Source organism: Ambystoma mexicanum, chromosome 11, assembly GCF_040938575.1.
Source record: "Ambystoma mexicanum isolate Mex_15411 chromosome 11, UKY_AmexF1_1, whole genome shotgun sequence".
In the NCBI taxonomy this organism is placed as follows: domain Eukaryota; kingdom Metazoa; phylum Chordata; class Amphibia; order Caudata; family Ambystomatidae; genus Ambystoma; species Ambystoma mexicanum.
The window spans coordinates 387,965,834-387,980,405 of record NC_090934.1 but is presented as its reverse complement, the minus strand read 5'-3'; the positions used below and the strand labels follow the sequence as shown (position 1 = coordinate 387,980,405).

The 14,572-nt window shown below is 50.4% G+C and overlaps 1 protein-coding gene across 6 annotated transcripts in view; it reads right to left on the bottom strand.

Moving 5' to 3' along the window:
* Nucleotides 1–14,572, bottom strand: part of CELF1 (CUGBP Elav-like family member 1) — a 1,228,135-nt gene that overhangs the window by 681,873 nt on the left and 531,690 nt on the right. The gene's annotated exons all lie outside the window — the stretch shown is intronic.

Genomic DNA, 14,572 nt, shown 5'->3' with positions numbered 1-14,572 from the left:
TTGTTGGGAATGCCATAGAGAAGACTGGCAGAGTCGTCCGAATGAGAGTACTAAAAAGGAGATTAGGTGATTAGCAGAGTTGAAGGGAATCGGCTGTCTTTTTCTGACGTTGAGATTAAGTCTGGCCGCAGTGGCAAATGTGGAGATGAAGAACAAGAAATTATAAATTACTCACAGTAGTGACCAACTTAATCCTAGTCCGTAATCCCCTTTTCTCCATACTGCATGTGCTTCCCTCGCTAGGGACGGGAGACAATCTTTTTCACCCGAAAAAAAATGTCCCCTTTAATTTAATTTTAGAGACACGCATAGGTGCGGCCCTGGCAGCACGCGCTCCCCGACTCTGCCCACCGGCGCCACTCCTCAGTCCCCATGTTTGTTATGCCCAGTCATGCGCTGCTGCGGATGCGGGGAAGGCTTCGGATCAGAGAGATACGTGGGCGCCGCCGAAGTTTACGGCGGACCCGTTGGCGCTTTGGTCTTCTTCGACGAAGTCGTCGAGGAGGGCGCTTGGGTTGTGTGCTTGGTGCGGTGCCATTGTACACCCCTGTCACCGGGTATGGTCCCTGTAGCAAGACCGGAGTCAAGCCTGGAAGGGTCGGGGACGGGCGTGGCGGCCCTAGAATAGTCCGCCTCAAGGTCTATAACGTCCGCGTTGGACGTTTGGTCATTCGATGTACCCCCCCGTCACTTTCGGCTGGTGTCGCGGCAGGGGAGGGAGGCTCCACGCGTGACATACCGTATGCGGCCCACCGCTTCAACCGGCGCTCCTTAAGAGTTTTAGGTTTAAGGAGTTTATAGGGCGACCAGTTATATGGGCGGAAAAAAACAATCTGAGGGACCTCGGCGCATGGCGAATTTTGGGTACTACACGTCACGATAGGGATAGTGTTTCAGACACACCTATGCCGACGTCCCCTTTCGGTCCCCCGAAAGACCAGATGCAATACTCCGCGGTTACCACTGGATGTCGGACCATATGCACAGCATGTGATTCTAAGCAGATTAACAAGCATCAGAAACCTTCTTTCCATATGCATCCAAGATCATCTCCTCCTTGCCTTTAAGCGCCAAAGACTAAGTAGCTAACGGTGACTGAGGCTTGAAGTAAAGCGAGGCCGTGGCAATCACCAAAGTGTCTGGTTAAGGGTGTGCCAACAGCAAGAGTGGATCCCCCTCCAATTGCCTGTACTTGGCGTCAAGGCGCCGGTTAGTAGGCTACGCTGAATGGGATTTAAGCCATCCCTTTTTGGCCAAGGCAACAACGTCCTTCTGCACCGGGATCCCTGTTCTATCCGTGGGGCATAGAGTGAGGACCTCGGCCACGACACCCGCCTCCGGTTCTTCCACCTCAGGTTGTGGAAGTCCCAGGTGATCGGCCAAACCTGTGAGTCGTTCATGGAAGGCCTTAGTTGAATATGGCGTGTCATGGTGGTCCTCCTCATCGGTGTCCGGCTGGTCCCGAGCAGGTGGAGGAGTGCTGGGTGCCGAGGGCTGAGGTGTGGAGACCGGAGCCGGAGGCTGGTGTGGATCTGCCTGAACTGTGGAAGGCAGGGAAGCCGGAATCGAGGGACCCGGCATGGAAAGTTGGGGCTGCGCGGGGGACTGAGGTGCTAGAGCCATAGGAGGAATGATTGAGGAACTAGAGACGGGACTGGAGGCATGTCCCTGATAACATCCCGAAGGATGGCTCCCATTAGTGGGTACCTCATCAGCGTGAGGAACTTTTCCAAAAACCTGTCCTCACAGGCTGGTGAGGTGGTACTGGTTGAGTAGCGGGCGGCTGCTGGTGCCTGTGCGTACTCTTCCTTGCTGGTTGCGGGGGGGGGGGGGGGGGGTATCTGTCTTGTGATGCTGAAGGATAAACTGTAGGCAATGTACCTGGAGAAGACCAGTCCTATCTGGACACTTTCTCCTACCTGCTCCCCAAACGGAGGTGGTGTCGGACGAGCGGCCATTTTGTTGGGCTGCGTGCCACATGCCCGAGTCGTGGTGCTTGCCTCGCTGGGCCTGGCCACCTGCAGGACTCTTGGCGGTGGAGCTTGAGGCCTAACCTGCACCTCAAGACGAGGCATGGTAGGCGTGGCTCCCTGGCTGCATCGCTGGTAGTGTTGCGTACAGGCACCCCCTCTCCAACATTGATACGGTAGTAGGGTGTAGCCCCTCGGGTGAACACCCGGTAAAAGAACTTTGTGGTCCGTCCGCACTGTCTCCGGAAGGCTCTAGCGATCCCTCGGCCTAGCGGCCAGTAGCCAGGTCAGCCTCGGTACCTGTACTGGTGTGAGAACCTGAATGGTCCATCCCGCTCAGACTTTTCCTGAGAAAGAAGTCACCCTTGCGGGGTGCGATAGAAAAAATGTCCCTACCTTGCGCCTTGACTTAGTGTCTGACAAGTTCTTCAAGTCCTGTGCAGGACACGTCTCAAAGAGCTCCCTTCAACGAGCTAACCTGTTAGCGCAGTGTAACGCATCACATGCAGTACATCCCTCCCAGCCATGTTCGGGGCCAAGGCAGCAGAGGCAAAGAGTGTGAGGTTCGGAAGTAGGGAAGAGCCCTTCGCAGGCTGGTCACCTGCTGAAGCCTGCTGACATCGATATGCACCCGGGAGGAGCGTGGCACCGGAGGACTGAATACCTTGATTAAAGACCAAAAGACTAAAGACAAAAGACAGTATCAAAGGAAGAGCGTGTGGCATTACAAGGCTGACGCCAAAACCAGGAGTGGTGGTGAAAGCAGTCCGCTCCTAGCGACACAGAAAAGAGGACTGGGGAGTGGTGCCGGTGGGCGGAGCCAGGGGAGAGCATGATCCCAGGGTCGCACCACTGTATGCCTCTAAATTTAAAAGTGAATAAGGTTCTGTCTCCCGTCCCTAGCAAGAGACGCCCATGCAGTATGGAGGAAAGTGGACGGGACGTAGGAGTAAGAGGGGCCATTTTGACAAAATGGTCACCCATGGGTGCTATACTGCAGCTGAGGATTCAGCCTCCGGTAGGAAAGTACAATGACTGCACTTTGCGGTTTCAGCACTTGGCAAAGAGCACTGGTGCAGATCAAGGATACCGGTTGGGCTCATTACTCTGTCCTGCACTCTGAAAGTGAACCCCAACTTATAGGGGGTGTCCCTTAAATATTTTGGGGTACCCCCTCATCACCCTCAAATCAGAGTAAATGCAACCACCCGCTAGGGAATTAAAAGCCATGAGTCTATCTTGCAGGTGATAAGACGTTAATCTTTACAGATCATGAGGATTGGGGGAAATCCAACTAGCATTCTGTCCTCCGTGGCTGGCTCCCAAGTCCTGAAAACTGATGCTGGACCTGGGGCTTAAATACTCTTGACTTTGTCACTGGATACTAGCAGAGCTCCTCCAAAATTGTCTTTCTTGCCATATAAGGGATGCTGCAGAGTCTTCAGTGTTCATGGCCAGGTTCCATTTGGGACAATGTCATGATCTCTGCTTCCAAGGGATCAGGACTTGCCCGACTCCCTTGGAAGCAGACCCATAACCCCGGTTCCGAGTGCCAGCCAGTCACAATTGGGACCTTTTGGACCCTGTCCTGGCGCCAGTGGCACCAGGCTCATAAAGATGCCCAGTCCCAGCGCTGGAAGCGCCGGGCTCATAATGCTTGGGTGGACTTACCTGCAGCAGACCATGCTGCTTACTTACCTGCCAGTTGAGCCCCTGATCCTCTTCTGTTTGGGACTACTTTTCCTGTTGGGTGGGGCAGGAGCCACTCCCTAGGTTCAGAACACTGGAACTCTTCTGGAAAGCAGGAACTCTTTTCTTAGGCGTGGCTGTGGAAGGAGACACCTAAGCACTACAGGAGGCTATTTAAACCACACCCGATGGATGAATCTTGCTTTGCGTTATTCTGCATTCTCTGCAGCAGAACGCTCATCGTGTCTTCTGCTTCTGATCCTGGGCCTAAGGGAACAAAGGCTTACCATCCTGGAATCCAGTCTTCAGCAGCACCTGTAAAGACAAAGAAAGAACAGGTTAGCACTACGGTCTTCAGTGGCAGCGCATCTCTTACCTGGTCCATCGGCTGTCACCAACGCCTCGCGCTGCATTCCGGCATCTGAAAGACAAAGGCTTACCTACTCTTCGCATGCTCCGGAGGTCTTCGCACTGCATTCCGGCATCTGAAAGACAAAAGCTTACCAGCTCTTCGCACGCTCCGGAGGCCTTCGGCGCTGCATCCCGCATCTGAAAGACAAAAGAAGGTGCGTTTAAAGACACTGGGCAACTTTATTACTCACGTGCCATTACTCCTTCCCACGCCGAATCCAGTGGGTATTCCAGCACCCTTCAGCTTCTCTAAAGCTCCGAACTTGTACCTGCAAGATAAAAGGGACAGTTAGTGCGCATCGTGAAGCAGGCTACAAGCGCTTACTTACGTGCTTCCAGGCGCTTCTATTCCTCACGCGGGTTCGATCCTCATCAGCCCGCCATCCGCCATCGCCGGAACCCTGCAAAACAAGAGATATCATTACAAAAGACTTTTAAGACATTTGAAGTGCCCAGAACTTACCGTTCGTGCAGTTAACGACGGACAGCAGTCCTCTGAGGACAAGAGGCCTGCACCCTTTTCCAGTGAAGAAACTGGTTACGGCACCCTGCCCCGAGGCAGATGGAGAGCTCGGCGTTCACTTACCTAAGGTGAGGGTGTTAACCTTTGGGGTTCTACAGGAGAAGAGAAAGGGAAGAGGAGAGAGGCACCCAATAACCCCAGTTCATTAATCCCATATTTTCTATTTGCAGACATCTTACTCTTCGAGTCAGACATACAGTGCACAGAGGTCCAGCCCAAAGAGCCAACCGTGTGTTACACATCACCTTTGAAGATACGGCATTCACCCAGTCAAGACCGGCGCCTCTGCGGGAATCAGGTGAGCGTTACAGACAAGCTGTTGCATATGCAGGAATACTTTGTTGCTCTTGTTTGGCATAATTTACTATGTTATAAACATTCAGACATAAACACATCTCGCCCGCCATTGTCTCAACAATTACTCAACATAATTATATTTGATGTGGTCCAGTAATTCCTACAACAACAAAAAAAATCTTGTTTATCTAGTACTCTGTAGTCGTGCATCGAATCATTTTTTAGTCTCCATTGGCTTGTGATTGACAGGAACAGCTGTGATAGAGATATATGGGATACATTACTCACCGTGATCGTATTTCTGATGCTTGTATCTGCTTAGGCTCACATGCTGTGCATAGGCCGACATCTAGTGGAAGCTGCAAAGTATTACAGTTTGTTTTTCAAAACTCGAAAATGGGCGTCGACACAGGGCATGCCAGTAATACTATCCCTAGTGTGACGTCCACTGTACCTATGATGCCTCACGCGTCTAGGATCCTCTTTCGAACATGAGGAGTAGCGCGAGTACAGAATCCAAGCAGATAAAGACTACAAGCATCCCTGCGCCTTCTCTCAGAGGGTAGTAATGGTGGGTCGCATGTGAATCTAAGCAGATACAAGCATCAGAAATACGATTACGGTGAGTAATGTATCCCTTCTGAGGCTTGTGGAATCTGCTTAGATCACATGCTGTACATAGTTTAGCGAGCAGTGGAAGGTGAGACGTGAGTAGGTTCATGAGCGAATAAGTGTCTTATAACTGCTTGTCCCACTTGTGCATCTGTCTTGGAATGGGTGACAATGCAGTAGTGCAGAGTGAAAGTATGGATAGAGTCCCATGCAGCGGCTTTGCAAATACTGTCTAAAAGAACATTTGCCAAGAAGGCCAGCGTGGCTCCAGAACTTCTTGTGGAATGAGCCCTGGGCGTAAAAGGCAGTGTCTTATTTGAAGGAATAGCACAGTTGGACACATCCGACTATCCACTTTGAGAAGGCATTTTTAGAGACGCAATCTCCTTCTCTGCCTGTCGCTATGGAGACAAACAGCTGATCTGTTTTAATTAAAGGTCTGGTCTACGTAGTAGAGGACCGCCCTCCTCACATTTAGTGTGTGGAATTTTACCTCAGCAGAGCTTTTGGGTTCTTGGAAGAAAGCTGGTAGCTTAATAGACTGGTTAACATGGAATTTAGAAATGAACTTGGGTGAAAACCTAGGGCGAGTTCGTAAAACCATGGATACCATGGTTGTCTCACCCACATAAGAGCAACTAGGATGAGCATCATCAGTTCCCTGTGGATCTTGTTCACCACTTTCATCAGAGCATAGGCAAACATCCCTGACCAATTCACCCATAGGGTGTTCCCCTTGGAGCCTGGTTGGGGAAACCTGGACGCGAAGTCTGGGCATTGACTATTTCCGCTTTTGGCGAATAGGTCTATAGTTTTTTTGTTTAAACTGTTTTTTATTTGCATTTTCAAATACAAGCAATGCAGCAGATCAAAAGCGAACAAATAGACCAACATATCTGTAGAAAAAACAATCAACAGTACCCCCCTCGAAGGAAACCCACCCCCCCAAACCCCTTCCCTTCTAGGTACAGATTACACGCAATTATGTCCAATGTATGTATACCGGATATAACCCACATTGCCCGGCACATACCAGCCGGATGTCATAATATAGTAGACCCTAACCAGGCCCTGTATCCAAGCCCAGAGACTAGGCCAGCTATTAAAGCAACATCCTCTAAAGTGTCGTAGGTTCGGGTTCCCCGTTGTTTGAAGCCAATAGATCCATTTTACAGCCCAGTTCGCAAGACATGAAACTTCTGAAGGCCTGCCAATAGTCTTTGGGTCTACTACAGAAGAACAAGTTACTTCTTACCTTGTACCGTTCTTTCGACGGGATGTTCCTCCGACGTATTCCTTATCTTTAATAATACGTTTCCAGCTTGCTGGCCTTGGACATTTTTTCTGTAGACGGCGCTGCGACGTCCGCCGAGTCGATGTACATCGACGGCCACCGTATCGGCGCCGACGTCACCATGCCCATAAATAGCCACGCGCTGCGTCCGTTGCTCAGTTCCGTTTTGTAGCATAAGAAAAGTCATGCCTGAATTGGTTACTGACCTTGAAGGAACGTAAGCTGCAACCACAAGGGAAGTATCACTGCGGGGATGGATGGGAGGGGCGATAAGGAATACGTCGGAGGAACATCCTGTCGAAAGAATGTTACAAGGTAAGAAGTAACTTGTTCTTCGAAGGGATTGTATCCTCAGACGTATTCTTTATCTTTGATAGACTCCCATAGCAGTGGCATGTAATTGGAGGTGGAAGTGAGAATGTTATGTATCCCTTTAGAGATGGACCAAATGCAATACGGCCTTGCCAAATCTGGTCTCTTAAGTAGTGGAGGAATCCAGATTGTAAAATGTTGTGAATGTATGTGCGGACGACCATGTGGCAGCCGCACATATGTCTCGGACCGGTACCCATCTTTGGAGAGCCGAAGAAGCTGCGATACCCCTGGTTGAATGAGCCCTGAGCTTTTGGGGTGGCTCTTTCCCTGCCAGTTTGTAACATTCCAGAATGGCCAAAATAATCCACCTGGAGATGGTTTGTTTTGTTATGGGTAGTCCAACTTGTGACCTGAGTATCCTACAAACAGTTGGTCTGCTTGCCTGATCCTAGCCATTCTGCTGATATAAAAGCTGAGAGCTCGCCTTGGGTCCAGCCTATGTAGCCTTTCCTCCTCTTTCCCTGGATGGGGAGGAGGATAGAACGAAGGTAAGGTAATTTTCTGAGTAATATGAAATTCAGAAACCACCTTTGGGAGGAAATTAGGTTTCACCTGTAGGACAACTTTGTCCTTGTGGAAAATTGTATGTGGGGGTTTACAGGAGAGAGCGTGTAGCTCGCTCACCCTCCTAGCAGATGTTAGTGCTACCAATAGGACAGTTTTAAGCGTGAGAAATCTCAGCAAACAAGAGTGAAGTGGTTCGAATGGAGTGCTCATTAGGAAGTTTAAGACTAAATTTAAGTCCCATAAGGGAACCTGGAATGGTTTTGGGGGATAAACATTAGTTAATCCCTTGAGAAATTGTACCACTAGAGGAAGTTTGAAATACGATGGTTCCTCCGCAGTGCGCTTGAAGATAGAAAGCGCTGCGAGATAGCCTTTTACAGTGCCAACTTGAAGGCCTGAGTTTGCCAAGTAGAGTAGAAACGATAACACCGTTGGTGTACCACATGAAAAAGGGTCGATATTCTCTTCCCTACACCAGCTGCAAAATTTGTTCCAACGGCAGCGGTATAAAGACTTTGTTGCTGGCCTTCTGGCCGAAAGCAACACCTCCATGACGTCATCAGGGAGATCCCAATCCTTGTACCTCACCCTTTCAGAAGCCAAGCGTGAAGGTTGAGGGTTCTGGTGTCTGGATGGAGAACCTGACCTCCCTTCTGCGAGAGAAGATTCTCTTTGAGTGGAAGACGGATTGGAGGGCAGATGGACATATCTAGAAGGTCCGGATACCACGTTCTCCTGGCCCAATCCGGGGCAATTAGGATCATGGTTTTCCGTAATCTTCTCAACCACCTGATCATTTGAGGAATAACGGGGACTGGTGGAAACGCGTAAAGGAGTGGAAACTCCCAGTCCACTACGAACGTGTCTCCCAGAGCTCCTCTCTGGGGAAAATTCCCTTGAACAGAACAGATCGCACTTCCTGTTGGTGCTTGTGGCGAACAGATCCACCTGAGGGGTTCCCCAAAGGGCGAAGATCTCTTGAAGGACTTCCTGAGTTAGCTCCCACTCGTGGGAGACTGTTCTGCCTGCTCAGCGCGTCCGCTGTCAAGTTCTTCTCTCCGGCTAGGTGGACTGCCGATAGAGAGATTCCTTCCCGAATTGCCCAAAACCAGAGCTGCATCGCCTCTCTGCACAGTGGCAGTGATCCTACGCCTCCTCTTTTGTTGAGGTAGTGCATGGCCACCGTGTTGTCCGCCATTATCAGGACATTTCTCCCCTGTACTGATGGAAAAGCTTTCAGCGCTAGCCTGATCGCTCTCAGCTCCAATAGGTTGATGTGTAGTCTGGACTCCGATGGAGACCAACGACCGCTGATGGTCAATTAGTTGGCATGGGCTCCCCACCCCGTGAGTGAGGCGTCTGACTACTGTTATCTCTGGCCATGGTTGCCAAAACAGTTCTCCTTTCAAGATGTTCTCTGGATAGGCCCACCATTGAAGGTCGCGGGCTACCTTTTCCGGAAACCGCAGGAGATCTGTCATTCTCCCTGAGAATTGCGACCACTGACTTCTCAGTGCCCACTGAAGAGATCTCATTCTCAGGCGAGCCTCTGGCACAAGGAAGATGCAGGATGCCGTGAGGCCTAGCAACCTCAAAAAGTCGAAGGCTGGGAGACGTTGGGAATTTTGAAACTTGGTGACCATCTGTAGAATATCTTGAGCCCTCACCTCTGGTGGCGAGGCTTTTCCCAGGGAAGTGTCCAGGACCGCTCCAATGAACTGGAGTCTCTGTGATGGTATCTGTGACTTCTTTAAATTGAGGGAGAAGCCCAGTTTGTGAAGGAAGTGGCAGACATCATCTAGCTGGATCTGAGCTTGTTCCGAAGATACAGCCCTGATCAGCCAATCGTCCAGGTAGGGGTAGACGTGGATTCCTTCCCTCCTTAATAGACTCGCAGCCACTACCGACATTAGCTTGGTGAAGACCCTCGGGGCAGAGGTCAGCCCAAATGGCAGAACTCGAAATTGATGAGTCGCCAATTGCAAACCTCAGGTATTTCCTGTGTTTTAGATGGATTGGCACATGGAAATAAGCATCCTGAAGGTCCAGAGATACCAGCCAGTCCTGGAGCTGGAGGGCCTGAAGGATCTGAGAGAGAGTTACCATCTTGAACTTGTCCTTCCTGAGGCACTTGTTCAATTGTCGTAAGTCCAGGATGGGTCTCAGTCCTCCGTACTTCTTTGGTATGAGAAAGTAGGTGGGGGGGGGGGTGCTGGAGTACCAGCCCTTGTTCCTGTCCGCTACAGGTACCGGTTCTATGGCACCTTTCTTTAGCAGGTCTATAAGTTCCTGCAAGAGGAGCGAATCTGGAACTTTTAGAGAGCTGTTCCCCGGCGGATGACTCTGAGGGATGTCTAGAAAGGGTAGGCAGTAACCCTGGGCAACTGTCTCCAATGCCCAAGCATCTGACGTTATAGCCTGCCATTCCGTCAGATGGTCAGTTAACCTGCCCCCTACGGGTATATTGTGTGGAAAGGCCTCAAGAGTGGTTTGGGGGCGGCTGATGCAGATGCTGAGGGTAAAGAGGCACCTGCTGCGGTCTTAGTACTTTTGACCCGTCCACCTCGGGTGGATCTCCTTTGGCCCCTTTGGGCCGGCTGTCCTCTGCCTTTCCCGAATGCGGAATAATAGTGAAAGGACTTCCCTCTCCCAGAGGTTCCTGAGGGGCGAAAAGGAGTTTGGTGGATAGCAGCTCCTAAAGATTTTGCTGCTGCTTTAGAAGTCTAACTTTTCCAGACTGACATCAGCCTTTTTTCCGAATAGTAAAGAGCCGTCAAAGGGCATATTCAAAAGTCTGGCCTGTACATCTGGAGCAAAGCCAGACTTTCACAACCACGCATGCCTGCGGATTGTTGTACTTGCCGCCATGGCCCTGCTGATACTGTCAGCGGAATCGATGCCAGTTTGAAGTGATTCGCACATGACATCCTTGCCATCTTTAATAATGTTAAGGAAGGCTTCCTTTTCCTCTCCCTCGGGTATGGAGTCAGCCGCTGATGAAGCACACTCCCATAGTGTGTGACTGAACCTGGCGAGCGTACAGGTGGCATTGATGGACTTCAACGCCATACTACAAGCAGCGAAGACTTTCTTTGCCATAGAATCGTACCTCTTGTCATCTCTATCCTGTGGGACAGTAGGGTAAGCGGTCCTACTGCTAGATGAAGTTGCCGCTTGAAACACCAGGCTCTCTGGAGTCGGGTGTTTTGATAAGTATTCAGGGTCAGCAGCCGCTACCCTATACTTGGCGGACAATCTTTTATTGACCGCAGGGATAACTTCAGGAGTTTCCCAATTGCATGTAATTTTCCTTTGCAAGGCTGCATGGAAGGGGACCACAGCGTCCTCCTGTGGACCTTTGTCTAATATGTCTGTTAAATCATCCTGTTGAAAAACAGGGGAAGGCGCAGACCAACCCATAAATTCAATAATTCTTGCCATAAGGGTTCTATAGGGTGTTTCGGCATGTTCCCCTGGGTCTGGCTTAACAAATTCCACTTCTGGGGAAGTGTCCAGCCCACTTGCCTCATGTAGTGACTCTTGTAGGTCCTTCAGCCTTCTTTACTCAGAGGTGAAATCCTCTGAAATAGGCAGTGTGGTCCCCTGTAACCCAAATGTTTCCTGGTCAGAATCTTCCCCCTCTTCATAAATTGAAGATAGTCCAGGGTACTCTGACCTCTGAAATGGTGTAAAACCCATCTCTAAGGCAGAAGGAGCCAAACTCGTCATTATTGGGGCAAGAAAACGTTGATGCCGATGTGACAGCTCACACACCCTCAGCTGTCTTCGAGGGGGTCGAGGCCGAGTTCTCGAAGACGCTTAACATTTTCTTTCTGAATTCCTCCCACTCAGCTTGAGAGCTGTGTTTTGTGCGACAGGAGACCCTTTCTGGGGACACAGTAGACGGCGAGGAAGTGGATCTTCGAAGTCTCTTTGAGTGTCTTGATCTCGACGAATGGTGGGATCTACTTCGAGATCTAGAATGGGAATGTTTGACGGCGAGGAGACGAATGCCTCAACTCAGCCGAAGAAGCCTTCGAGGAGGTTTTTGACTTAACTCTCTCGAGCTTCCCCTTGCGCTCCTTCAAGGCTTTCGCCGTCATGGACACGGCAGTCCTCACACTCCGAACAATGGTGCTCGGATCCCAAGCACCACAAGCAGATCCTGTGTGGATCCGTTATCGACATTTTTTTACCGCAGTCTCGACATTTCTTGAAGCCGGATCGCAGCGTCGTCGGTTCCGATAAAGATGCCATTGAGAACGAGTAGGTATTATTCGAGTAGATATATAGAGTTATCCTGACTGAACTGAGCAACGACGTTCCGAGGCCCCACGAAGCGTGGAAAAACGGAACTGAGCAACAGACGCAGCGCGTGGCTATTTATGGGCATGGTGACGTCGGCGCCGATACGGTGGCTGTCGAGGGACATCGACTTGGCGGACGTCGACGCGCAGCGCCCTCTTCAGAAAAAATTTCCGAGGCCAGCAAGCTGGAAACGTATTATCAAAGATAAGGAATACGTCAGAGGACACAATCCCTTTGAAAAGGAGCGTTTGATTGTACAATGTCTCCCTCCGCTCACAAGAAGCCATGAGGTTCAGCCATTGATGTACAGACAGAGCTGAAGGCGACCCCCAGGAGCGTGCCACCAGTGATCTTGCGACTGCGGAAGCCATACCGACCAGGCGCCAATCACCATGCGCCTGCAGGTCCACCCCATGCCAGCACCCAGGTCTCCGTGGTATAAGGGATCGAGGCCTCCACCACCCGTACCATAACCTCTGCAATCGCGGCCCAAAAACTTTGAATACAAGAACAAGACCAAATCACATTAAAAAAGTCAGCTGAAGGTTGTTGGCATCTCCTACAGTTCGAAGACCTAAGAGGAAACAGCTTGTGTAAATTGAGGGGAGAGTAATACAACTGATGGAGAAATTTAAAATGAATTAGACAAAATCTATTGTATAGAGATTGATTTGATCTGTGCCAGTATGTAACCCCATTGAGATTCTGATAGGGAGCTATCCAAACAGCCCTCCCACTTGTTTCTACATGAGGGCAAAACGGAAGGCCCGAGCACCCGGGCGAGGGTGTACAAGGACGAGAGCACCCCCTTAAGGGAGGCCGGAGCCACCACATACTCTAACACTGGAGATGCCACCGGGGCAAGGGGGGAAGTCAGGCCACCTAGCCCTCAACACCTCCCGGAGGCAATAATACAACCGCAGGGTAACCGGAGTCCAATCACCCTTGGCCTTAAGTTCCTCCCAGGTTATAAATTTACCCTGCGGAGCCATGTCTCCCAGAGAGTGAATTTGTAGTTTCTGAAAATGGTGAATAAAGACCTGTTCAAGCGTTAAAGGAATCCCACAGACCCTGTATATGGCCAACTTGGGAGAGTACCACGGACCAATATCAGCCCATTTAGCCAGCTGATCCCAAGCCTCAAGTGTAATCTCCCAGGGCTGTACCTCCACTCTTAAGTGACGCACCCGAGCTGCCCAAAGGATGCCTCTAAGATCCTCTGTCTGGGCGATTGACCTCTCAAGAAACGAATGTGGGGAGTCATTCGTCGGGGACCACCACCAAATGAAGTATTGAATCTGGGCAACCAGAAAATAAAGAAACAGATTGGGGACCTCCAACCCCCCCTGGGCACAAGGGCTACATAGTGTGCGCAATGAGATGCAGGGACGCTTCCCCGCCCAAATCAACTTGGACATAAGTGACATTATACGGTTCCAAAATGAGACAGGGGACCAAACCGGGACATTATTGAAAATGTATAAAAGTTTAGATAAAATAACCATTTTACCTAGGGAGATGTGGGCCGCCTGAGAAATGGGGAGATGCACCCACGGGTCTACTCTATGCTCTAGGTGTGTCAGGGTGGTGACACAATTCTCCTCAAACGACGAAGAGGGGGAGGTGGACACTTATACCCAAATAGCGAATACCCTGTGGGCACCATGCAAAAGACTCACCCACATCCTGCGGCACCATCCCTGGCATGAGTGGAAGCACTTCAGATTTAGACCAGTTTATTTGTAGACCAGACAGTTCCCCAAAAGTTAATATCTCCTCCATCACTGGGCGCAAGTTGCTCCGAGGGTGTTTAATATATAACATGTCGTCCGCGTATAGGGAAACGATGGAAACATGGGAGTGGATTTTTACCCCACGGTGCGAGTGGAACTCCCTCAAGGCACAGGCACTGGCTCGATGGCAAGAGCGAACAAGAGAGGCGATAAAGGGCACCCCTGTCTAGTTCCCCGAGTAGGGTGAATGGGAGTGGATTGGATCCCATTAGTGTATATCAATGCGCGAGGGGCAGAATAAAGAAGACGAATCGAACTGAGAAACGTGCTGCCCAGGCCTGTGCAGAGAAGTACCTCGAACAGGAAAGGCCACTGAACAGAGCCAAACGCCTTCTCCGTGTCCAAGGCCACCACCGCAATGGGAACATCTGGGTTCACATTATGCATTAATGTAAAAAGTCTACGCAGGTTATTCTGAGTAGATCTGCCGGGGATGAATCCCACCTGATCCGGGAGGATCAGTGCGGGCATGTGGGGGAGAAGCCGGTCAGCAAGTAACTTTGAAAAAATGTTATTGTCTATGTTTATCAATGACATGGGGCGATAGGATGAGCATTTCTTGGGGTCCTTATTAGGCTTGAGTAACACTGACTAAGGCAGTCCGGGTGGACTCCGGAAATACACCGGAGGACGGAGCTTCCTCGAACATCCTGCAAAGGTGGGTCACAAGTAGATCCGGGAAGGCCTTATATAATTCAGCCGTTATCCCATCAATTCCCGTGGCTTTACCAATCAGAAGTGATCTTATCACCTTACGAACTTCTTCTGTAATGGGATTATTCAGGAGCATTCC